Source organism: Diabrotica virgifera, chromosome 1 (genome assembly GCF_917563875.1).
Source record: "Diabrotica virgifera virgifera chromosome 1, PGI_DIABVI_V3a".
Classification (NCBI taxonomy): domain Eukaryota; kingdom Metazoa; phylum Arthropoda; class Insecta; order Coleoptera; family Chrysomelidae; genus Diabrotica; species Diabrotica virgifera.
In genome coordinates this window covers 32,235,139-32,247,464 of record NC_065443.1, presented here as the reverse complement: position 1 = coordinate 32,247,464, position 12,326 = coordinate 32,235,139, and positions in this window count along the sequence as shown.

Below are 12,326 nucleotides of genomic sequence, written 5' to 3'. Positions count from 1 at the left end.
TAAAACCCACTTCATAGAAATTTACCAGTTAACATCGGCCAAAATATTTTGTATGGGTACTTGTTGATCATACCCAATATTGCGAAATACCCTGCATAATAATTTTTTATTACGGTCGGTGGTCAGTAACACGAAGGAAGGGTGTCGTAAAATAAGAAACCTTTGTCGCTAAGAAACATAATAAAAATGTACCTAATAGCTGAGAAAGTGAAAAGTCTGGTTTAAATTTACAAAAGTTTGCCGAAAAATATAGTGTTGTAAAGTCATTATGAAACTGTATTATAAAAAAAATAAAAGTACATAAGTTGAAGAATTCTTTAAAACGATTCACTAAACGCTAACATCAACATCTGATAACAATCTGAAGAGATTCTGTTTTTCCGTAGTATACAGCCTCTGGCCAAATTATTAGACGCACTATAAAAGATTTAAAAAAAATGGTTATTATGAGGTAATACCATTGTAATACTAAATAAGTTTTATGTATGTACCAGACACAAGATACGTTGTTTGGTTGTCCATTTAATTGTCTATATTTTATCACAAATAGAACATTATTATTAATGAACCAATATGTACTTTTTGACACTTGAAAGAAAACAGACATAACAACCATGTTGGCAATTTGTTGCTGACATATTGTGGCTCAACAAAATAATAATATTTAATAATACTTGTGGTTATTTCTGTTTCTGTTATATTTTTTTTAAACTTAGCATAATTTTAAGTGAAGCATAACTTTTAAAACTATGTGTATAATTAGCATAATACCATTCGAAATAGAAACACCAATTTCTAAGAGAAGCTACACAATATTTGTTGATTGTTTTTTACAATGTATTAATAACCACGATTTTTATAAAAACAACTAGGTAAATACTATAAAAAAGAATAGATAAAAACAAAGACATTTATTTCTGTTAAGAAGAACAGTTACCTATGACCCGTTTGCCGCTGTGTTCAGTGCACTAAGTCAACATAGTGTTGTTTGCGATCAACACTCAGTTAGTAACTGTGAGGTAAAAACACCCAAGTTTACATGGCGCTTTTTACCTTTCAAATTATTTGAACATAGTGTTATATTTTTTTGGTAATTTCGTTTTCGTGGTCATTAGTACCAAGTGTAGTATACCTCTAGAAAGCTATTGGAGAGCTGAGTGATTTAAAAGAATAAAAACAAAACAACGCCATGTCGACATAGTGTAGTTTACTTCCGAGGTCCAGATATATTGTTACTATGGAACGCTTACAATTTTGAACATTTTAACAACAAAATACTTGGATCACAGAATATATTATCCTGATATATTCTCTGCTTGCATCTTCCACAAATAATACACAATAAATAACTTTTTATTAAGTTCAAGTCTTAAATCAATTATTTATCAAATATATTATATATCAATATTTAATCAACAACTAAAAATATTCCCGATCCCATGTCAAATATTTAAAATTGTCACTGATTGTCACTCTCTGACTGACAGTATGCTGACAATAATATTCTATTCGACTGAGTGCGTTGTATGACAAAGATATATTTGGAAATATTACCACGGACATTGTGTTAATTTTTTTCGAATCCTGAAGAAAGCAATAAATATTTTTGAAAAATTTAAATTCAAAATGAAAGACTATAATATTATTTCCGAGGGCCGAAAGTCCCTTGGAATAAATAAAAATTTATTTTGAATGAGATATTTTAAATCAAATATCACACTAAATTTTCTCTTAGTTTTTCACCCCTGTAACTTATTAAAATAAAAATTATAGAAGTTCTCAGGGACTTTCGGCCCTCGCCAATAACGTAATCTTTCATTTTGCGTTTAAATTTGTCAAAAATGCTTATTAGTTTTCTCAGGATTCGAAAAAAAATGAATTACCATTTGAATAGCATTGCAGCCGAAAATACGTACCCATCCTCTTGAAGCAGTTCTGTTATCTACTTTATTTCACGGGAGTTAACCATAATTTTATTTAAAAATAGGTACGTTTATTTTGACGTTTCCATTTTCATAATAATTTTCAACGAGAAATTCGAAATGTCAAAGTAGACGAATTTAAATCAAACTTATGAATAATTCGCATTAAATAAGAAGATACTTCTTTCACTGTACCTTTGCACATCGCCATCTTTCGTATTATAGGAAATAAACCAGGATATGTGAGCCAAATGTACGTCCGTTATAAGAATTAGAAACTGGCTAATATTAGATACAATGGAAGTTTTTATACTTGCTTGCTTGCTTGGTTATTGGCCTTGCTTTATGCAATTTGGCCAGCTCGATCAGGTCACTTCATTTTACGTGGACGTCATTTATTGGCATATAGGTCCAATAACAGCTACAGTAATATATAAATAAATATTTAAACCGTCAGCAATCAGCAAATTAAAGTGTTTTTATTGAAAATAAGCAAATATAATATGGTGCTAATATATCTTTAGACCATGTTCCTGTTGTTGGTAAAGGACCCCGCAGAAACCATATGGGAAATGGTTCTCTGCCAAATGCTCTGAAACTTTAAATTCTGGTAGTCTTTGATCTGTAGAACAAAAGATTCAATGGGCGCATAGCTCCAAAAAATCATGCTCTTAAGATATAAGCCTCTGAAGTTATCGGTACAGTGAGGACGTTTGAGGTAGGGCGTGTACAGAGTGGGCGACTCTGGAGATAAATTACAAATCAGGTCGATTTTTATTTTTAAATTATAATTTTTTGGCATATATATCATACTAGTGACGTCATCCATCTGGGCGTGATGACGCAATCGATGATTTTTTTAAATAAGAATAGGGTTCGTTTGATAGCTCATTTGAAAGGTTATTTAATTCTCTATTCAGTAATATAAACATTAACATAATTATTTCTACAGGGTGCACCAAAAAATTTTTGAATTAAATTAATTGAGACAAAAAGAAGAATGTATATAATTTATTTAATTCGAAGTACATTTTACTGTTGTCCGAAAACAGGAAAAAATGTGTATTTGATAAATAAATATTGTTTTTCGCTTAAATTCAATATTAAAGCTGCCACCGACCTGCTTCTTAGCAGTTTGAACATTTAATTTAAGCGAAAAGCAATGTTTATTTTTCCTTTAAAGGGCTACATCACAACAAAACGTTTTCGATTTTATAAAAAAAATCATGAACAGTGTTAGATAAATTGGATACTAGCTGCGCCTCCAAAGAAAAATATTCGGGTAAAAACCATTTAAATATAACAGGGATGCATTAAAAGTACATACTTAAATAAAATGCCTTATGATGGATACATGGCAACAGGATAATGCCCTTAGGTAATGTATTGAATTTCCCAACACGTGGGATGCAAATTGAGTTGTTTACATTGGAGTTGCCATTAAGTCATTGGAATGTAAACAACTTAATTTGCATCCCACGTGTTGGGAAATTCAATACATTACCTAAGGGCATTATCCTGTTGTCATGTATCCATCATAAGGCATTTTATTTAAGTATGCACCTTTAATGCATCCACGTTATATTTAAAGGGTTTTTACCCGAATATTTTTCTTTGGTGGCTCAGCTAGCATCCAATCTACCTAACACTGATGATGTTTTTTTTAGAAAATCGAAAATGTTTTGTTGTGATGTAGCTCTTTAAAGGGATTTTAATAAAATGTTATACCTTTTACAAAGAATTTTTCCAATTTTTGTGATTGATGGTATATAGCCAACTACAGGAAAAAAAATTATTTTCCTTGTGGACTTTTATCCAACTCTTATTTAGCATTCTTAAATCTTCTGCCCGTCTCTATATTAGTCTAGCTATCCTTTCGATGACGTCAGTCACACTGCTTCTTCTCTTGATTTAGTCGTTTTTAATTTGTCTCGCAGAGTAATTCCTGATATGGATCGCTCCATTCTTCTCTGTGGTACCTCTCAGTTTAGTAGCTTATGTTTATGGTAAATAGCATTGATCAAATACTTTTCTCTTCGGGCATGTAGGAAAATCACTTTTAAATGTTTCTCTTAGTTCTCCATATGCTGCTCACCTAAGACCCATTATTCTCTTCAGTTCATGGGTCTGATTAAACCTGCCAATCATAAGTTCATGTCCTAGAGATTTATATCTATCTCCGAGTTCGATTTCTTGCCCAGCAATACTGATGTTCTGGTTGGGTACCACATTTGTCATTATTTTTGTTTTCAAGGTGTTTATATTTTAAACCTACATTTTTTGTAGCCACAACGAGTTCCTGTACCACGTGTCTTGCCGTTCGAAGATCCTCAGGTTTTATGACTATATCATCGGCGAAACGTAAGTTGTTTAGATATTCTCCATCTAGTTTTATTTCCTTTGTCATCCAAGCCAAATTTTTAAAAGCATGACCCAGCACCATATTAAAAGATTTAGATGATATTGGGTCTCCTTGTCTCACCCGTCGTTCCATGTTTATGTGATTACTATTAGTACCTACCTATGTAATTTGACAGTGGTTGTTGTAGGTCTGTAGTAAAATGCCCTTTACAGAATTAGCTTTCATTCACATAAAACTTGACATTAGAATGAATTAGAATGACAAAACAATGAATCAATAAAAATAAACCATGATAAAAAATATTATTTTTATAGTACTTTCACGAGGCCCTATTTTTGAACAAAATCTTTTATTTTTATTATGTTTATTTTTAGTTCTAGCTGATTTACGGCTAGATTTAAAATCCGAAATTTTCCATCTTGGTTCATGATTATCACCAGGTACTTGATTTGGTTCTTGAATAACAGGTAAATTTTCTGTCTCATCTAGTATTGATTTAGTAGTGGAATTCTCTAGTGTATTATTTGGACTTTCATTTTCATCTTCATCGCTATTGTTATTTTTAATAATTTTAGGTCACATCTAGGAGCTAAATTCTTCATTGCAACTGCACTTTGCTTTCCGTTTGGATACTGAATTGGCTTCTAAAGTATCAACCTCTTCAACTAAAGGATCAAACTTACTCCGTACAAATTTTCTTGGTAATACTTTGTCTGAATCTTTAAGCCATGCATGAATAGAAGTTCCGCTCGTTATTCTTCTCTAATAAGTAAACAAAAGTTTATGGGGTGTACAATTGGTTGCTGTACACAGTAAACTTCTTATAAAGTGCAGAGCATCTGGTAGAAAAGTTTCCCATTTAGTGATGTCTGGTTTCCCATTTAGTGATTCTGGTTTTCAATGCTAGATTCACTGCTTTCCATATAACTCCATTGTAACTTTCGACTTGACCATTTCCTTCAGGGTTATAATATGGTGTTGTTGTACTTAAAGATATTCCTTTAGAAGAACTGGGTATTGGACCTTAAAGCCAATCTTCAATCTTTCGAACGGACCTGTTGATTTGATTATATGTTTATCATCTTCTTCCTTATAAAATCTAGGTTTAATTTTTCTGCACAGATTGGACAAGAGGTAATAACTTGTTTAAGATTTGATAAATCTGAATGTAGTAATTTATATAACTTGTCTGTATTATTTATATTATTGCATATTCTTGATAGTGTATCAGCTGCATTATTAGGGTCGTAGGTACCTATAATATATACCTATGGCATAATAAATTTGTCTACTGTTTGGACTAACTGGACTACTCATATTAAATTTAATTAACTACGTGCGTTATTCCGCACAGCTAGAAAACAATTAATAAAAATAATACTTTTAGTCGAGGAAATGAAGCTGAAAAAATGGCAAAACCTCGCAATTTTTTCGTCCAGCATCGATTTGTACAAAAATTTGAGATTAGGCTCATTACACCCTCTAGTTCATTTTCTATATTGAGCCGTTGTACGCTTATGGTTTTTTAAGGGTGAAAAACTACCCCTAATTGTAAAAAAATGTAAAATACCATTTTAAACTTTAATATTGTCAACATTTGGTTCTTATTAGTTACATAATTGTTTTATGCTTTAAGATATACTATCATAATATTTTAACCCTTAAAACCACCCTTGTTGGAGCTATATATAAAAAATTTACTTATCCTAAACGAATAATTTCGGCTTGCATCGATTTACATAAAAATTTGGGATTAGGATCATCTCACCCTGTACTTCATATTCTATATCACGCTTAAGGGCGTTGATTATTTTTAGGGGTATAAACTACCCCTTATTTTCAAAAATTATATAAAAACATTGTAAACTTTAATATGGGTAAAATTTGGTTTTGATTGGTTAAGTGATGATTGTTTTATACTTTAGGATATAATATAATAATATTTCAACCCTTAAAAACCACCCCTAATAACATTACAGTTTTTATAAGTAGATATTTTAATAGATCTTTACAGAAAAAAAGTAGAATTAAAGAGTTACAAAAACATTTATTTACACAAAAATACGAATTTACAAATATATACAAATACAAATACAAATAGTTTTTTAGTCATCTTCCAGTATAAAAACCGGTTCTGTGGTATTATACATACATTGAAAATTATCCATAAGCGGACTATTCGAATTTTTCGAAAAAAAAATGTTTTTATAAACATAGCTCCTTCATTTTTGGCGATAAAAATTTTTGGAAAAATGACTTTGTCGGACTTTTTAAGAGTTATAAGACTGTGTAAATTAAATTTCGTAAGATCCCTTAGTTGTTAATTAGGGTGGGTTTAAAGAGCTCGAATAAGGGGGTGTTTGCTCGTAAATAGGGGTTTTAAACAGATATATCTCGCTAACTGATCACTGTAATGAAAATCTATGTCGAAATGAATTTTAGTTACTAAAAAAGCTACAATTTAGTTGTCCATCATTTTTTTCGTATCTCCAGTATTTTCGGAGATATTTTGAAAGTAAAAGGTAAAAAATGGGAAACTGCAAAAAATTAATTTTTTTTAAACTCCAGTTTTTCTAAAATTAGGCCTTTTAAATAGGCCAAACTTCTTGGGTGTATTAATAATACAAATATAAAAGGAATTGCAGAAAGGTGAAGACCAATTTTTAAATATAGGAGGGTAGTTAGGGGGTTGTTTTCACTGATTTTTTCATATAGAAAAGCAGGTACCGACCTTTTTTTGGGCATAAGTCGCTTAATTTTCAGGCTAGAAACTTTATTATTATTTTTTGAAAGGTCTAACTATTGAAAAAAATTATTTAAATTTTCCTCGAAAAATGCAAAGTTTTTCTGTTACTTGGCTTTGAATATTTTAAATTATGCATTTGTCGAAAAAAGCTAACTTTTAACATGGCGTATCTCTATTGTATTGGTCTCTATTGTATTGGTCTTAAAGCTATTACAGAAAAAGGATTTGGTTTGTGTTACTAAAAGATACAATTTTGATATCTACAGCTTTTTTGATTAAATGCACATTTTTCGGGGTATTCTCAAAAAACTCTAAAAAAGTCGATTTTTTCGTCAAAGAACTGTTACTTTCAAGCGCGAATTACTCGAAAAATATTACATTTTACGAAGAAAAATATTACTCTACGCTATTACGAAGAAAAGTAAAAAACATTTTTTTCTTAGAATTACTTTTTACATCGATTTACATGGTTAAAATGTAATAAAAAATGCCCGCCCCCGAGATGGGGTGGCAACCACCCCCAAGGTTTTAGCGTACAGCGGCATGATATAGAAAATGATCCTTGGACTATTCCCTACCTTCTGTGAAAAGGACATCGCACACATCTTATGGAAAATATAATGTCACTCAAATTCAATAAAATTTATACGAATAGATTCGTTTTAAATTAACGGTCCAATCTTATCATTGCGCCAACTCCATATTTTCAATAATAAGAGCAGAAATTGATATAAATAAATCTGAAATCAAATGGATACGTACATAAGTTAGAGAGAGAAAAAATATTTTATAATACCCAAATTGCCGGTACTCCATAAATCAGCGGATTAGTTTCACTAATCCGCTTAGGCCCAGCGGGGTTTAAGGCTCTTTTGAATAGCACCCAGAGCAATAGTAATTGTAACTGACAATTTTACTGACTCCAAAAATGTGATTTCGATATACTTTAATTGCAATTTGCGCCGTAATTAATCATAATTAAGAGTTGGCGCAATGATAAGATTTGACCGTTAATTTAAAACGAATCTATTCGTATAAATTTTATTGAATTTGAGTGACATTATATTTTCCATAAGATGTGTGCGATGTCCTTTCAAGTAAATCCATGCTGGACGAAAAAATTGCCAGCCAAAATGCTTCATTTCCTCGACTATAACGCGTTTGTAAAAAATAACTTTTGATAATACCACGTTTTTATTATTTATAGGACACAATATAAAATTATAAACTCTTTTGTTGTTTCAATTCCTATGTCACGAAATAATTTTCTAATCGATTTTAAACTCATGTACATAAATCAAAGAAAATGTTTAAAATGGTAAAAAATTAATGAAAAATGTTTCGAACGAATAATTTTAATACACCTGAATATAGATATTATATTAACTTCATAAAATATGAATTTTTATTATATTAACTTAATAAAATATGAAATATTAATATGCTAATTAAAGTAAACTAAAAAAAAAACAATAAAATAGGGAACATCTGGGTTTGAACCGGGGACCTCTCGATCTGCATTCTCTACCACTGAGCTATATCAGCTCCGCTATTGACTAACAACTAACGTACTTTACAACGGGATCTAAATGTCATTGAATTATTAGCATTTAAAGTTGCTTAATAGTCCAGGGTAATGAGGATTTTCTCGGGGCACTCAAAGATCCAGGTAGTTGACTACTTTTTTAGTTATAGTAGATCTATAGGAAGAAAACCTACCTGTTTCCTGTCTAGAGTTCGCGTCCGTTTTTTAATTATTAACAATTTAGTGCAAAAATCGCAATCTTTTCGATTTTCTGCACCCCATTTAAAAGCTAAATAGTTGACATAAAATTACAAAATTCAATTTTTTAGAACATTGAAAGACCTTTAAAATGCCGATTTTTGAAAGTTAAAAAGTTAATTTGTTGCTATGCAAACTGCGAAATAAGTGAAAATCGTTATTTGTTAATAACTTTTACTAAAACTGTCTTAGAATTTTAGTGTTTCACCCAAAGTTGGGTATTGGGGTACCTACTTAACAAACCTTTAAAATTTGAGACCGATCCATTAATTAGTTTAACAGTTATTCTATTTATTTATCCCAGAGACCTTTATTTTGCAATAACATAAGACAGAAAATAATGAAGATAGGGCAATTTTGAGTATGCCAAATGGAAATAGAAGAGTGATAGTATCAAAATGTATTAAAAAAAGATAAAAAAATTAATCAATATAATCAAAAATCCTAATGCCAAATTTTTGAAATTTTGTAGTTTATAAACATTTAGAATAACTTTACAAATATTGTCCGTAGGAACAATCTTTTTATATATTCGAAAAGCTAGTATTTTAACACAAATTTTCAAATAAAAAAAATGGCCTGGGTTCATTAGGGACAAAGTTAGCCATGTGTTTTTTTTAATTCGCAGCTTATTTGTTTATAATAATTAAGGAATTTCATTGATGTTATTTTAAATAATGGGATTTGTACTTTTTCCTAAAAATTTGCATAGATATTGTATCATAACAGCACCTTCTACGATTTTTCAAAATTGTAGTTTAAACGGTTACTAGGGGGAACCTACGAATCCACCGAGTTAAAATACCGAAAAAGCAATTTCAAACTAATACAATTTTCTGTATCTCCGGATGAACTCAATGGATTTTCATCTTTCTTTTTTCTAATTTGTATGTAATTTCTACGTACATTACAAATATGCAATTTGTTTATAAATTTATTAATTAATAATCAGTCCAATTTGTTTAAGCCCTACTTGAAAAAATATTTTTTACAAAAATCTAATTTTTAAATCATAGTATCATTAATGATCATACAAAAAGTTAAAGTTTACTTTAATAATTATAATATTTTTATTAGATAATTATTTATTCAAGATAATTTATTTATTAAAGTATAGGGGAAAGGCGGGCAAAACGGGGTAGCTGCCTAAAACGGGGTACCCCCTTTTTTTTCAATATCACTCGCTCGATCTATACGACGTTAATGAAATTATATTATAGACGCCTGTTTACGCCTTCTGTCATAAAGCAGATATAATTAACTGTTAGTCGATTGTTGTAAACAATACATGTGCGTTTTAGTTAACCAAGTTATAATATCGGCCGAAAAATAATCCATCGTTATTATTACTAAAACAATTTATTATTTAATATTATTACTTCCAACTAACAGTGAATGTGTTCTAAAGTATTCGTTTGTCATTATGTTAAAAAATAAAAACTTGTAATAATTTAAACAGGTCATAATCTCAAAATCTGCTCTTTGGGCAAAACGGGGGTACCAATAGGTAGGGTAAAATGGGGTACCCTTTTTACCATACCTATTGGTAGTCTTAACCCTTTTTACCATACCAAGTAAGATAGCCGATGATCAAACCAAATCACAGACGAGTAAGAAATCGCAATTGAATAAAACTAAAAAAGTAAAGTCAGATTCAGAAGGCGAAGATAGTGACACTGACTGGCTCTGCGGAAACTTTTATTTAAGTTCCACAGAAGGATGGATAAGCTGATCCAGTTGCCTTAAATGGGCTAAAAATTAATGTGCAGGTGTAGAAGATGAGGATGACGAATCAGTACTTGTATGCGAATTTTGTCAATAACTTTTTCTTGGTTTTAATTTGGTACCCCATTTTACCCTATATGACGGGCATAATGGGGTACTTTATTAGGGGTACTTTATATTTAAACATTATTTTTTGTTTTTTTGTATGATAAGAAAATCTTTTACTTTTTTTAACTTTAAGTTACATTAACAAATAGTTACTACTATAACAATGGTATTTGGCTTATTTCCAGACCTTAAAAGTTACAGATGTGTTTTAAATCCTAATTTAAACCTTAAGTACCCCATTTTGCCCGGGTTTCCCCTACCTTAATTTTTGTATGATTAATAATGATAGTCTGATTAAAAACATGGATTTTTGGGAAAAATAATTTTTTCAAAAATTGTTTAAACAAATTAAACTTTTTATTAATTAATAAATGTCAAATTACAAATAGACGAATTACATATTTGTAATGTACAGAAAAATTACATACAAATTAAAAAAAGAAAGATCAAAATATATTCAGCAGATCCCGAGATATAGAAAATGATAGTAGTTTTAAGTTTGCCTTTTTTAGTTTTTAAACTCGTGCATTTGTCGTCTCCCAGCTACCCCTTCACTTACCACGACTAGTCACCAACTGAACAACATTTTTAAAAACTTTTGTAAAATGCCAACTTTTCGAATATGTAAAATGATTTTTCTACGGACAATATTTTTAAAGTTGTTCTAAATGTTTATAAACTACAGAATTTCAAAAAGTTAGCATTAGTATTTTTGACTATATGAGATAATTTTTTTATCTTTTTTTAGTACATTTTGATAGTGTCACTGTTCTACTTTCACATGACATACGCAGAATTGCCTTATCTTCATTATTTTCTGTCTTATGTTATTGCAAAATAAAGCTCTCTGGGATAAACAAATAGAATAACTTTTAAATTAAATAATGGATCGGTCTTAAATTTTTAGGGTTTGTTAAGTACCCCAATACACAACTTTGCGTGAAACACTAAATTCTAAACTAGTTTTAGTAAAACTTATTAACAAATAACGATTTTCACTTATTTTGCAGTTTGCGTAGCAACAAATTAACTTTTTGACTTTCAAAAATGGGCATTATGAAGGTTTTTCAATGTTCTAAAAAATTAAATTTTGTAGTTTTATGTCAACTGTTTAACTTTGGAATGGGGTGCAAAAAATCGAAAAAATCGCGATTTTTGCACTAAACTAGTAATAATTAAAAAACGGACGCGAACTTTAGGCAGCAAACAGGCAGGTTTTCTTCCTATAGGTCTATAATAACTGAAAAAGTAGTCAGCTACCTAAATCTTTTAGTGTCCCGAACATGGTATATTTTTAGCTTATTACCCTGGACTATAATATTTAAAATAAAACTCCTAGACCAGGGCATTTAGCACTAAATCACCCGAATAAATAATTTTTTAAATACAGCACCTAGAGACTTGCAGTTTTTTGCATTATGTTCAGGATGACGCCAGGAAAAAAGTCTACTATTCAAAAATGGGTGGAAATGCATAATTGCACTGTAAAGTGGAACAAAATTTATTGTTTGGGGGTTTTTGGGGTCACTGAATACGATTACGCTATCAGAACTGACCTCCGGATCACCTGGTGCCCATGATCACGGCAAGAGACGTCATCTTCTGGAGTTTCGATGGTTTTCGGCATTAAATCGATGCAAATGGATTACTCGCGGGTTTAAGGGGTCCCTAAATACAAAT